Consider the following 15,146-nt stretch of genomic DNA (forward strand, 5'->3'; position numbering starts at 1 on the left):
ACCATTTGAGAGGATCGCCATGGATATCGCAGTTTCATTTCCTACTAGCAACCGCGGAAACAAATACGTACTGGTCGTTATGGATTATTTCAGGCAGAGGTATACCCAATTCCAAATCAGGAAGCGGAAACAGTAGCAGAAGTGTTTACAAACAATTGGGTTGCAAGGTATGGCATACCCATGATTCAATTACAAGAGGTTCCGGATGTAGCTTTTTTTAAAATGTGACATTCCTCACTCATGGTTGTTTTAAGAAGGAGAGGAAAAAGGGGAAGAATTTAATCCCGTTTTCAAAAAGGCATTAAAATTTTACAAAACGGTATGGATTGAAGTTACTAATATGGTTATAATAATCAGCCCTATTCTTGAATCCATCGTAGAAAATCTACGAATACAACCCTCCGCTAAGAATACGAAGAATTTGCTATCACTGAACTCATGTGAAACCGAAAAAAGTGCTGCCAACATAAAATGTGAAATTTTGGTTATTCGAAGTCAACTGAGCGATTGTAAATAAAAAATATCAAATTAAATTTTAGTTTAAAATTGCATTACATCATTAAAAAAAAGTTAAGTGCTTAAAATGGATTCCATATCATTTGCAGTTTTGTTAGAAGAAAATGAGCAAGAAAGACGTGATTTAAAAATTAGGAGGAATCTTGAGATTAGAAGGGGCTATGTAACTGAAAGGAGTGTTTTAAAGAGCTTATAAAGGTTTTAAAAAATGTTGTTGTATAAAAACTTTCCGCGTAAACAAGGCTGCGTTTACCTACGTGTTCGGTGTAATAAATGAAGGAAATACAGCGTTCGGTGAGTCATCTTCAATGAATCCTCTAATACGCTTAGAATCGGTATTACGTTTTTTTTTGCGGAAGGTAGCTATCAGCACGGAGTTGGAAAAGATTTTATCAGTCCACGTCTTCTAAAGTTTTGCAAGATGCATTACTAATTTTCCAAACGCGGCTATGTCCACAATTGATACACTTAGATATGACCAACGAAGAGAAACGTAGCGTAAAAAGGGAGTTTCACGAAAAATATTGGTTTCAGGGTGTAATCATGTTTTATAGTTTTTGTAATAATTGTCATTATTATAACACCCTTAAAAATTAAAATAAATATTTTAGTAATTTAATTCTTTTAAGCCTTCTTCCAAATGTGTGAAGCGATGTTGCCGATTTCTTCCGCCTCCTGTGGCTGTCTGTCCCTTTTATTTTCCAAGAGTTTGCGTTTTACATACGACTTCCAGTCCAAATATACCTAAAACAAAAGCAAACAATGAAATCACATACAATACTTGCATACGTATTACAAAAGCATTACTTTTTTTCCAGGTAGATGCATCTTTTGTTGGTGGCGCAAGACTATTTAGCTCCTTTGCAATGTTTTCCCAAAATTTGTTAACCTACTCCTTTGGGCACTTTGTAACGCCTTGTGGCATTTCAGGTTGCTGCTGCAGTAGGTCAAATAAGGGGGAACATTGTTGGCAATTTTTGACCTATTATAACAATAGATTGTAATTTAATTAGTATACATATCACTTTTAATAATATACTTACATTTTATTTGTTTAATATGCCTTTTTATTTTGAATTTTTAATGATTTTACTTTTTCCCGCAAGCTGATACGCGTCGTAGAAAATTTGTACGAAACTCTACGATTTGACAGTTCGAGTGTGTTCAGTGAAGGCTTTCTACGAATTTCGAACTTACGATGGATTCAGTAAACGTACTTTCGTAGAATTTACGAAAATAGAGTATACGATGGATTCAATAATAGGGCTGAATGTGACGAAGGTAATCAGCCCTATTCTTGAATCCATCGTAGAAAATCTACGAATACAACCCTCCGCTACGAATACGAAGAATTTGCTATCACTGAACTCATGTGAAACCGAAAAAAGTGCTGCCAACATAAAATGTCAAATTTTGGTTATTCGAAGTCAGCTGAGCGATTGTAAATAAAAAATTTCAACTTAAATTTTAGATTAAAATTGCATTATATTATTTAAAATAAAAGTTTAGTGCTTAAAATGGATTCCATATCATTTGCAGCTTTGTTAGAAGAAAATGAGCAAGAAAGGCGTGATTTAAAAATTGCGAGGAGTCTTGAAATTAGAAGAGGCTATGTATGTGAACGGATCAGTGTTTTAATGAACTTATAAAAGTTTTAAAAAATAGTGTTTTATAAAAACTTTCCACCTAAACAAGGCTGCGTTTACCTACGTGCTCGGTGTTATAAATGAAGGAAGTACACCGTTCGGTGGGTCATCTTCAATGACTCCTATAATACGCTTAGCATCGGTATTACGTGTTTTTTTTTTGCGGAAGGTAGCTATCAGCACGGAGTTGGAAAAGATTTTGACTCTCCGATGTGTCAGACCACATTTTCCAAAGTTTTGAAAGATGCCTTACTAATTTTCCAAACGCGGCTATGTCCACAACTGATACATTTAGATATGACCAACGAAGAGAAACGTAGCGTAAAAAGAGATTTCTACGAAAAATATAGGTTTCAATGTGTAATCATGTTTTATAGTTTTTGTAATAATTGTCATTATTATAAGACCCTTAAAAATTTAAATAAATATTTTAGTAATTTAATTTTGATTTAATTCTTTTAAGCTTTCTTCCAAATCTGTGAAGCTGTGTTGCCGATATGCATACATGCATACATATTACAAAACCATTACTTTTTATATTTATAAACTTTTATTTAGTTTCACTTTTGTTGTCTGTAATGGAATCTTGCAAGTTAAATTTGATACACTTCCCGGTGTCCGATTGAGCTGAAATTTTGCACACATGTATAACTCCGATGACATTGCAATATTAATTTGTTAGAATTCGATAAATTAATCGATAACACAGTTATCGGTAAAGATTTGTATTTACTTTGGCATAACAGCCTAAGTCCCATACAAACCCGCCGGTACCTATCCGTGGATTGTGATATTTGGACGTGGTGAATCACGCGTATCACGCGTGGTGAATCTCAACGCTTACGAAAAGCGGAGACACAACCCTATGTTGTATTTCTGTGTATAACCAACATAGCTGAATTTTTAAGGCTGTTTAACTCTGTAATCTTTTCTGTAATTTATTTTGCTTTTGGAAAAATTACCTATTTGAAAAAAGCTGGCTGAAAAATATTGGCATAACAGCTTAAGTTAAATCAAGAATGGAAAATTTGAGCCGATGTGGCAATTTCGCGCGTCCGTTGAACGAAATATTGACAATCTGCTGATCATCGCTAGGAAATTAGCGACATTCCATCAACTAAGCAGCACTTTAGCAATACTACTGTTATTATTTGGCCGCTCAAACACACATATATTAATTGTACATTAAATCTAAAATATACAAATACACCATAATAATTTACACGGCCAAAGCCATAATAATTTACACGGGTCATCAATTCTTTCTCTGATTCAAAATCTGAACTACCAGCGCTACCGTCAACAGCTCAGTGTCATCATTGCCAGTAGCGCCAATAACACCAAACTCGTACCTGACACACAAAAGTCGTTTCACTCAATAGCGCAAGTAAAATGTACTACGCACTCACTACTAAGTAGCGTCAAAATTCGCTTGGAGTCATTTCGTCAATGAGCTACCATTGAGCTGGCACCGCATTGGCGCTGGCGGCATGCAATTTACATCACTAAAATTGCGCGAATGCCCAGGCTCATGACTTCAATACTTATATTTACTATGCTTTAAACTTTGAATACACCTCTGAAGCTGCTGCGCATAAAATGTGTACTAATAAATTCCAATCCGCATTATACGCAGATGTAACTGAAATATGTGTTTTTGTTTCACCTCCTTTACTTATATTTAAAGCTTTTCTAAGAACAAGCTTCTATTACTTGTTAATAAAACGAACTAAAAAGTAAAAAATAAAATTAAAGAAAAAAAACTTTTTAAAAAATAAGCTTTTATTATTTTGGTTAATAAAATTAACTAAAAAGTAAACAATAAATTGACTCTAAAGAAATATAACACTTTATAAGTTCATTGTAAGATTAAACGATAATTAGGCTTTTTCGTCTGCGACAAAAAAATTCTATATTGTACATAATTATATATTTTTAACATTAAAACTTTACACCTAAATTATTAAATCTTACAGTTTATATCACAGTCCTAATTGTTCTAATAAAAGCGTGTTACATTGCGATAGCAAGAAAATGAGATCCTAAATGTTCTTAATTATACCATCAAAATTTAACACGTTTTTTATTAGAACAATTAGGACTGTGATATAAACTGTAAGATTTAATAATTTAGGTGTAAAGTTTTAATGTTAAAAATATATAATTATGTACAATATAGAATTTTTTTGTCGCAGACGAAAAAGCCTAATTATCGTTTAATCTTACAATGAACTTATAAAGTGTTATATTTCTTTAGAGTCAATTTATTGTTTACTTTTTAGTTAATTTTATTAACCAAAATAATAAAAGCTTATTTTTAAAAAAGTTTTTTTTCTTTAATTTTATTTCTAGGTAGTTGCATCTTTGGTTGGTGGCGCAATACTATTTGCAATGTTTTCCCAAAATTTGTTAACTTCCTCCTTTGGGCACTTTGTAAAGCCTAGCACCATTTCAGGGTGCTGCTGCAATAGGTCAAGTAAGCGGGAACATTGTTGGCGAGTTGTGACAATTTTGGACCTATTATAACAATATATTGCAATTTAATTAGTATAAATATCACTTTTAATAATATACTTACATTTTATTTGTTTAATATTCCTTTTTATTCTGAATTTGAGATAATTTCACTTTTTTCCGCAAGCTGATACGCGTCGTAGAAAATTTGTACGAAACTCTACGATTTGACAGTTCGAGTGAGTTCAGTGAAGACTTTCTACGAATTTCGAACTTACGATGGATTCAGTGAACGGACTTTCGTAGAATCTACGAAAATTGAACATACGATGGATTCAAGAATAGGGTTGAATGAATTTAATGCCCTGTTTTTCAGTGCGAGTTTAAACTCCAGTTTAAGTTGACTAGAGTTTTACCTACCACTTCAGCCGCTTATGCAGAGATGAACCGCAAAACTTTATGTTATTGAACAAAAGGGCAAGGTTAAATTCTAGTCAACTTTAACTCGAATTTAAACTCGCATTAAAAAAACCGGACTAAGCATTGTATTTGCAAAACTAGCCAGGAGGGACAGTGTTGAATTACCTATAAACATTTTGCCGCTCGAAGCCAGACGTTCTGTTCAAAATTTAATGTTTACCTTCGACATTATCGCTGGCTCTTCTTGGACAAATTTGTTTCAATGTTCCCAATGGAACCCTCCGTTCTTATAATGTATTTTACATTGAAGTTAGGAGATCTAATTATCTTAATTTTGCACCTCTCGTTAGAGGACTTGAAGAGTTTAATCGGATCTCTAGTAAGTACAGTACATTAGAAGTACAGTAAAGAGCACCCAACAGACTGCACTGGTAGTGATAATCTTATGTCTCCATAGAACTTTACACGTTTGTGCCAATCACGTATATAGCACGGTTTGTTTGGCTTCTTCATAGGTATATTTCACGGAAACGAGAAAATAAACCAAAAAGTTCATAATAATCGGCTAAAGTGTTGCATAAAAAGCCAAGTTGGTCGGTTTAGCGCCTAAGCCCACTGCGTATAGGCACCTACATTCAACAATCAGGATTCTTCACAGAATTTGTTCAATAACTGATCTGATTTTCTGTGCTTGGATAAAACATTTTCATTTTCTACCGCCGAAGCTTAGTATTGTTCAGCTTCATCTCAACGTCCCACATCTATTAAATACTAAATACACTCTTCCGCATCCTCTGGGCGTTATTTCAACAAGCGTCTATACACGCGCAAAGCATTGTACAAATTTCAAATAATAAATACGTGGCGTTTTGTCCATAAATACAATTTGGCGCCTTCGGTCTCTTCTTAGTAGGGCACATCTTCATCGGGAATCGATATCCTCAGAGGCCAGTGTATATGAGCGTCATTTTATAATTTTCGCTTTAATTTCAAACGTTAAGATCTTTTATTGACGAATTCATGGAAATAATCGTGTTATTGACGGGGACGCAAAATTTAGATTTGCAAAAAAAAAAAACGAAATGTTAATACATAAAACAAAAATATAACAAATTTTGACAATGCATGAAAAATATTTTATTCTTTAACGGATGAGAACAAAATAAACTATCAAAAGTATATAAGTGTACCCAACTTATACTTTTTTCCCAAAAATAAAACGGTAATAGTCTAGTTGAGGGGTCGACTGCTAATACGCTACCAAAAATATCGAGAGAGGTGTCAAACGACGCGTCTTGACATCCGTATTAATAATCCGATGGCGGAAAATAAAAATTTTAACGCGTTCAAAAGATATTAACGAAAAACCGAAAAAAGACCCACGGGTACCTCCGAAACCGGGGGTCGGATCCATAGTATTTTTGCGCAGAACACCTTTCTGCGTTGGCGGCCTTCGGCCGCGCTTATAAAAAATAACCCTGGGCTACGCCATGCAAAGTCCGGGTGTGTGATATAACCGTGGCTACCGCCACGGTGATGCAATATTTTTTTTGTGGGTATGAACACAACAACAACCACATGGAAATCGCCAACTTCAACTGCAAATATCTCCAGACAGAGATAAAATTTTTCTTTTCCGCCTTCGGATTATTGTTCTCGAGATTAATACGCTTCTTTTGACACCTCACTCAATATTTTTGGTAACGTATTAGCAGTCGACCCTTCAACTAGACTATTACCAATAAAACTCTAAATAAGTTTTTAAAACTTTTGTTCGATGTTATGAAAGGAGTTTAAAAAGAAGTAACACCTTAAGTTTTTAGGAGCAATGTAGAGTTTGGAAGGTGAAAAATACAGGGTGACATTGTGTTACATGGGTAACCTTGTATAATTAATCCATGGGTGTACCAATGGAGTTACATTCTGAGCAAGGCAGGAACTTTAAATCAGCTGTGTTCCAAGAAATGTGTAAGACATTGGACTTTCGAAAAACTCGGGCAACTGTATTTCATCAGACCGATGGTATAGTGGAACGATTCAATAGAACCCTGGAGGAGCATTCAAGGAAAGAAGTGGACAAGTTCCATAAATAGTAGGGTACACACGTATCCTTATTTTTTATTGCTTGCCGTTGGGCTGTGGATGAGACAACGAGCCAAACTCTCGCAAGGGTAATTTTTGGCAATGACCTTCGCGACTGCCAGTTTGGAATAAATGCCGATGCGGAAAGAAATGCCAGGAAATCCACTGGTGTCTTGGAGGGAGAAATTAGATAAATACACGATCTTGTAAGACAACGGACCAGGATTATGAGTGACAAGATGAACGCCGGATACGATAAAGCAGTTAATTCTGAAGTTTTCTGGAAGGAGATTTGGTGCTGTTATATAACCCACAACGAAATTTCAGTGTATCTACATACAATAGTTGTAAAACGGATCAATGATGTTGCTTACCGCATACAACATTAACAAAACACGCAAGAAAATTAAAGTTATTCATTTGGAAAGGCAGGCAATTTATTATGCCGATCATGTGCTACTCTGAGCTAGTCTACAGTAAACTGAATGCCCTATATGCTTATGAAATTGATGTTGCATTTAACCATGTTACACGTTATGTATTCGGGTAAGCTAGATTTGGTCATAAATCCAGCTGGAGAACACGCCTACTGGGCTGTGTAGCCTTTGAGTATCTGAAAGCCAGAAACTGCATTTTCATTTGTCGTCTTATCATGTATAAAGAGCCAAGTTATCTCTATGAAAAGTTTGTTTCCCCAGGTCTGCTCGAAGCAGCGAACTAATAGTGCCAACTTATAACTTTTAAACATTTGGACGGCTAGTCTTTGTCAATGATATTCGCATTTGTAACCCTATTTCAATATCTATCATCTATCGTAACCCTATATCAATAATAGCCACTTTGGAAATGTTCTGTATAAGTATTTTAGTTCAAATCATCATATTCCTTGATTTTTCGCCTTCAATATGAATTAATGTAACAATTTATTTTAATTATTTATTTATATTTTATCTTTATATAAATTACTCCTATATATTTAACATGATATATCACCTTGATGACCTCTGTTATTTTGACTGTTACCATTATTATTTAACTCTTTATTGTACTTGTCATTGATGCTACTGGCAAGTAAAAAATATATGTTTGCTAGTTTTAAAATGAACATTTAATTTATAAGTCTTAAGCATGTTACACTTTGTTGGCGTCCTGTACTTAACTGAACTTATAAGTTACAAAGAAAGTTAACGAATAAATTGAACGAGTGAAATAGAAGAACATAAAGAACTATGATAAATATTCAGCAATACGAAATACAAGAAATAAGGCAAATATTCAGCAATACGCAGGGTTGCGTTTGTTAATACGATGATTGAGCAGTTACATTCCACCCCTCCGTGAATCCATGGGGATTCACAGCGCTAAAGCGGCTAGCTTACAGGTTGGTCTTAGCAGGATACCGTGGCTTGTTCGCACAGTGGCGCTCCTCACCTGACCATCCTTTGCGGTGATGACTTCGGTTATGCGGCCTGTTTGCCACTGACATCTTGAGAGCTGTGAGTCACACACCAAAACCAACTGGCCTACCTCCAATGGCCGAACTTCTTCACGCCATTTTTGCCGAAGGAGCAATTGGGGCAAATATTCTGATATCCACCGTTTCCAGAAACGGTTCTTTAAGTTTTGTGCTATACGCCACTGTTTACGTAAACAGACATTCTCCTCACTGGCAGCTGGGGTCTGTGTCGAAAAATGATTTGGTGTCAATGGTTCAGGGTTGTCGGGCGTCACTGGGATGTCTCTCAACGGACGACTGTTTATTATATTTTCAGCTTCGATAAGCACGCTTCGCAATGTCTCGACTCGTGGTGCTTCGTCTTTGAGAACTCTTTGTAATATGCGCTTAACACATTGCACCAGACGCTCCCAGCATCCACCAGCGGCAGGATGACCTGGGCAGTTGAAAACCCATTCAATTCTATTTTTAGCGGCCTCCTGTTGTATTGCGTCGAAATCAAAGATTTGCTGATCCTTTTCCAGTACCTTTTGGGCCCCAATAAAGTTGGTGCCATTGTCGCTTCTCAAACGAATGGGCATGCCCCTACGGTTAACAAAGTTTCTCATACATATAATGAAGGCATCGGTTGATAAGTCCTCATCGATTTCTATATGGACGGCTCGTGTTGTCAGGCAAGTAAATAGCGCTACCCAGCGTTTTTCACGACGTCGGCCAATGGCGGCAAGGAATGGCCCACAATAATCTATACCCGCATATGTAAATGGGCGAACATAGGGCGTAAGGCGGTCCGGTGGCAATTGACCCATCCGCGGCACAATAGGTTTAGCGCTACTTTTAATACACACAGGACAGTTTCTTTTAACAGTTTTCAATAGATGACGGGACCGGGGTATCCAGAAGTACTGTCTCATTTCGTTGATTATAAGTTGATCGTTATGATGATGCCGTTTTGTATGGTAGTTCTCCATTACTAAATTCGAGAGGGCATGACCATTCGGCAGTATAATGGGGTGACGAGCTGAATATGGGAGACAGTAAGCTGCATCGATTCTGCCGTTCACCCGTAGGATACCCTTTTCATCGAGCTTCGGGTTAAGGTGGTATAGTGCGCTAGACTTCGGCACAGATCGGTTATTTTGTAGAGCGTAGATCTCTTTATAAAAAACTTCATGTTAGACCTGTTGGCAAAGGTAGATTTCGGCCTCAGTCAGTTCCTCTGCTGTAAGTTCTCCGCGTCTGCTCTGTTTAGCCTTTACATTATCAACAAAACGTTTAGCCCAGGCAATAACTCGCAACAGTCTCAAATATGACGAAAACTTGCTAATTTCTACAATGTGCTTTACCTTGTTGGCTGTGAACAGCAAACATTTGTGCGTTTCTTCTTTGACGCAGTGCTCGGAATGCATGTGCAAGGGTTCCTCCGGCCACATGTCTTCGCTGACATGTAGGAACTTGGGACCTTTCACCCACGGTGAATCTGATTGGAGTATGGGTGGTGACTTTATTTTTGTTGCGGCATCGGCTACGTTTATTGCCGGTGGTATCCACCGCCACTGTGAGGGTGCGGTGTTGTTTAGTATTTCTGCAATACGATTGGCGACAAACTATTTGAAATTTCGCGTGGTAGAACGAATCCATAGTAATACGGTTTTAGAGTCACTCCAAAACGTTATACTGTGCATGTTTCGCTGAAGACACTCTTCTATGGAACTCTTTAAACGGCTACCCATCACAGCGGCTTGCAGTTCTAATCGTGGAACGGAGATTTCTCGTATCTCGCCTGCCGTTGAGTAGCGGGTGAGAGACATCTGGGCACTGCGAACTGCTCCACGTTCTGAAAGGCTGACCACCATATTGCCCACTACTTGTTAAGCTCCGCTGGTAAAGGATCGTCCCATTCAGTGCTTTGTTTCCAAGTAGCGTGTATAATTATTTTGACGGTAATGGTAACATTCGCCAGAATGCCAAACGGATCATAGATAGACATAGCGATGGCAAGTAGTTCTCGTTTGGTTGGACCACGTACACAATCGATAACGTCCCGACATATTTTGTAGAATCTAAAATGAAATTCCAAAACATCGTTATTGCTGTTCCAATACATACCAAGAATTTTGTCGGTCTGTGATTGGTCCATATTGACGACATTTGTTTTGGCTATGGTGTGTCCATTTAACTGTTGTTGCAGTTGCTTGGCATTGGATACAAAATTTCTCAAGTTAAATCCTGCTCTGGCATTGATGACTATAGTTTCGTTAACAACTTCGGCCGCTTCTTGTTCATCGTCGAAACTGATGACCAGGTCGTCTACGTAAGTGTTGTATATCACTGCTTTGGCACCACGCGGCATGGATTGCACAAACAGATCAGTGTTTTTATTTTTCACGTACTCAGCACAACATGGTGAGCAAGTTGCACCAAATATCATGGACGACATTACGTATACTCGTATAGGCTCGGATTGGTTGCCATCCCTCCATAAAAATCGTTGCGCATTTATGTCTTCCGGTCTAACCTTTATTTGGGAGAACGTGGCCTCGATATCCCCAGCGACAGCAATTTTACGTTGGCGAAATTTGTACATAATTGTCATTAATGATTGAGCATGTTCTGGTCCCTTCAATAGTGTAGAGTTTGTTACGGTCTGCTGTTATGGTCTACGGTTACGGTCCACTTGGGAGCGTTTTCGTGCGAACACACCTAGTTACTGGTGATGGGGCGAAAGCTGCGATACAAAAGTATCGAAACAAAGAAAGAAAAATTCGGCGATCACTAGAAAAAAAGAAAAGAAACCACGAGTTTCCGCAGATCGAAAAAAATATTTCGAGCAAGGCCTATTAGCCAAAGCGTCTAATGCCATGAAAAGCGTTTAAATCCTGCGAAAAGTAGAGGTTGCATTCGTACGAGCGCCAACCACCATCGCCGGTACAACCACAACCATTACAGTGCACAACCGGCAACCGTGCCCACCAAAACCGTGCACCACCACTACTACAGCGCCACCAAAACGCACCAACCACCATCGCCGGTGTAACCACAACCATTACAGTGCACAACCGCCAACCGTGCCCACCAAAACCGTGCACCACTACTACAGCGCCACGAAAACGCGCCAACCACCATCGCCTGTGCAACCATAACCATTACAACGCACCAAACACCACCAAGGCGGTCGGCATGATGTGTTGGTGCACAGTGGCTAGTCATTGTCGGCTGGGGCGGGTCCTTGCCAACCTTACTGTTTCTGCGCCATAAACAGAAAAAAATTCCTATCATGCCTATTAAATGGTCAACTGTCAAAATCAAAAAAACCTGACAGAAGCGCAGAGACCGACTCAAAACGCTTATAAATTCAAACTAAAACAATATCCGGCAGAGCCGGATGTCACGGAGAGACCGTTAACATTCAAAAAAATTTTAACTTCAAAAAAAAAAATCAAACGCAAAAAAATTTACCGAACCGCACATGGCCGGTTACTAAAGTTGAAATTCAAAAGAACAAAAAAAAGCTGAAAAGTAAAAGAAAGGAAAAGGGCCGAATATATAGAGGGGCGCCGCGGGTGGTGTTGCGACGCCCGGTGCTATGCCCACCCTCAAAATCCACGGCCACCGTCGCACCTAAAATTCCGGTGGCCCCTTACCTGGTAACCCTACGTGCCTTCTAAATGAGCCAGAACACCAGCATTCCCATTTTAATTACAAAGGTTATTCAAATTTCATTATTATTAACGTATGTATGCTACAAAAAAAATGTTACGGTAGTACAGGTTTCTTAACCAGGGCTACCGCCTAGGCTCCAAAGCCAAAACAAGGCTGCTTATAGCATCGTCCCAAGACAACTTCAGAACAAAAAAAAAAAATGTTGAACTACGAGCAGCTATTTACGCTATGAAAATGTATGTAAGTGCGTGTAGCATATAAAGGGAGAGAAAAAAAAATGATCCAACAGTTTCCCACTTTATTGGGCCGAAATTGAAAACGAAATCTAATATGAATATTTAAGTCTGGCTAAGTTTGTCCTGTTGGGGGTTCCTTTCTTTTCTGTTACTTTTGTTCGTAATATCTCAAGCTATACCTATATTTATGTCACCCCCTTTTTTTTGATAAGGGTTATAAACGCTTGGTGTGAGGAAAAAAAAATGTAATTAAATGTGCTTATGGATAGTAAATATACTACATACGAAGTAAAATTTTGGTTTAATGCCCTTTTTTTTGTTATTCACAAAACATATTTTAGGGCTATAAAGTTTGGATACAAATTCCGATAATTGGGGCCCCCTTACAAAATTATTATGTTGTTGTAGTAGAACTTATTTTGAGTTTAACAAAATATCAAATTGGTATAACGCATAGTATAATGACACTAATATGTAATATGTACTAAGACAATTTGTTATAAAAGCAATTAAGATTAAATTTGGGGTAAATCATACTCCTCGAAGAAATCGTTTCACATATTCAAGTAAAACGTAAACTTTTAAATTCATAGTAAATCATGCTCGTCAACGAAATCGGTTTACATATTCGAGTAAAACGTAAACTTTTAAATTTATAGTAAAATTAACGGAATCGTTTTACATGCTCAGGTAAAACGTGAACTTTTAAATTTATAGTAAAATTAACGAAATCGTTTTACATGTTCAAGTAAAACGTGAACTTTTAAATGTATAGTAAAATTAACGAAATCGTTTTACATGTTCAAGTAAAACGTAAACTGTTTTGCATTTACCAGTCAGTGCTGGTATTGTTTTTTTTTTTCTTGCTTCTAAGTTAATTAAACCTCTTTAACTTAACATTACGTTACGTCTACTTTTTTAACTTTACTACAAGTGGATGCTGCTTGCTCTCTTTAACTTAGGTATATGCATGTATGTATGTATTACATGTTAATATTCTATACTAGGGTTGTAGCCTTAAATTTGAATATGTTTGTATATTAATACTATATGTTGTTGCAGTCATAAAAAAAAATGAAAGAACAAGGTTGAGGCTACAAATACGTATATTTAGTCAGTATCGGAACGAACTCACCGCTTTAACCGCTGATATTCGTTGTCGTAATCGGGATGGCCGCAGGCCTAGGTTCGCTGCCCTGCGGTTGTTGTAGCTGGTATTGTTACGCTGGTATCGTTGTAGCCTGAATGGTAGTGGCTGATAAGGTTGCGGCTAGTATTGTTGTCGGTGGTACCGCCTGCTGTTGGTGTTAACATTAGTGTCCGCAGGCCTATGGTCGCGGCCCCGCTACGTGCGTTGCAACTGGTGGTGGCGGTACGTCTGGTGGTTGTTGCGCCAGTGGCTGGCGCTAATGAAGGGGTTGGGGGAGGTAATACCGATGGTGATGCCCGTGGTAATAGTAGGCGCCGTTGGTGGTGGTTGGCGCTTTGGTCCGAGGTAACCGAATGACCCGGGTGGCGATAAAGCTTCGTGCTGGCCGGCGGAGGTGGTGTCGGACGCTTTTCCGCAGGTGGTAGTGTTCTTCGTAAACGTAGAGGAAGGGGTTTATCTCACTAGGTGTGACTGTGAACGCCGACCTACTTCAACTGGATCTTCTTTACGTTGAGCTTATGTCCACACAACACAACCGTTGTAAGGTTTATTACCACCCAACATAGACGAGTAAAAACGAGGTTTGTCGGAATGACCTGGTCGGTACTTTGCGCTATCGACTCTTTCCTAGTTTCTGGGCATTTTCCCGATTGTTATTTTGGTAGTTGGATGAAGGAATCGGCCTGCAATTCCTCGTTGCGGTCTTGTGGTTCTTCACAATACTCTCTTGAATATGTGCACAGCACGGCGAGGGTGTTTTGCGATGGGTTGAATATAGTCGGGGATGTGCAGTTGATGTAAACAATAGTGTTAATGAAGCAGGAGATGTGCTTGACGCCTTTGCCTCTTTGGTTAATAAAATTTTCCGATTAACTGCGCAAAAGAAAAGCCAACTCTTGCTTTTCCCGGCCGGAAAAACGTGCTATATTTTGCTTTTCTTTTTCTAACTTTTCACCTCCTCTTCATTTTACTTGCGCCGGAAACTTATGGCAATTTTCGCTAGAGATCGCCCGTCTGTCTTTTTCCTTGTTTTTTTCGATACTTTTTATGGCAACTTTCGCCCCATCACTAGGCGTGTTCGCGCGGACACGCTCCCAAGTGGACCGTAACCGTAGACCGTAGCAGCAGACCGTAACAAACCTGCTTCGCTTAGAAGACCTGACGATGAAGCGAACAGGAAACCGGATCATCTGTGGGAAGCCACTGCCAGGGACAAGCAACGTGGGCACGACTCACCCCTGAGATAAGAGTCTCAAAGTCCTACTACGAAGCTAGCCGGGCAACATAGGTCCATCAAAAAAACTAAGTCAAGTTGGGAATTAATTCTGTTTCCTAGTTTAAAAGGGCTTTGCGGCAATTAGACATTTGTTATGGAGAACTCGTCAAAACTCCGAAAGATGATTTCTAGTGGTTATCGCCCCCACAGAATGGCAAAACAAAAAAAAAGAAGGTGTAGACATTTTGATATGGAGAACTCGTCCAAACTCCGAAAGGCTAGTGGTTATCGCCCCCACAGAAGGCCA

General features: G+C 38.4%; 1 long non-coding RNA gene across 1 annotated transcript; it reads right to left on the reverse strand.

The window, feature by feature from the left end:
• Window positions 1-1,057: 1,057 nt before the first annotated feature.
• On the reverse strand, window positions 1,058-1,682 carry LOC137246174 (uncharacterized). Its single transcript, XR_010951425.1, has 3 exons — window positions 1,560-1,682; window positions 1,324-1,498; window positions 1,058-1,260 (listed from the first exon to the last, which is right to left on the reverse strand). It is a non-coding gene; the product is annotated as an uncharacterized lncRNA (long non-coding RNA).
• Window positions 1,683-15,146: the final 13,464 nt, after the last annotated feature.

This window comes from Eurosta solidaginis, chromosome 3 (genome assembly GCF_040869045.1).
Source record: "Eurosta solidaginis isolate ZX-2024a chromosome 3, ASM4086904v1, whole genome shotgun sequence".
Classification (NCBI taxonomy): Eukaryota; Metazoa; Arthropoda; class Insecta; order Diptera; family Tephritidae; genus Eurosta; species Eurosta solidaginis.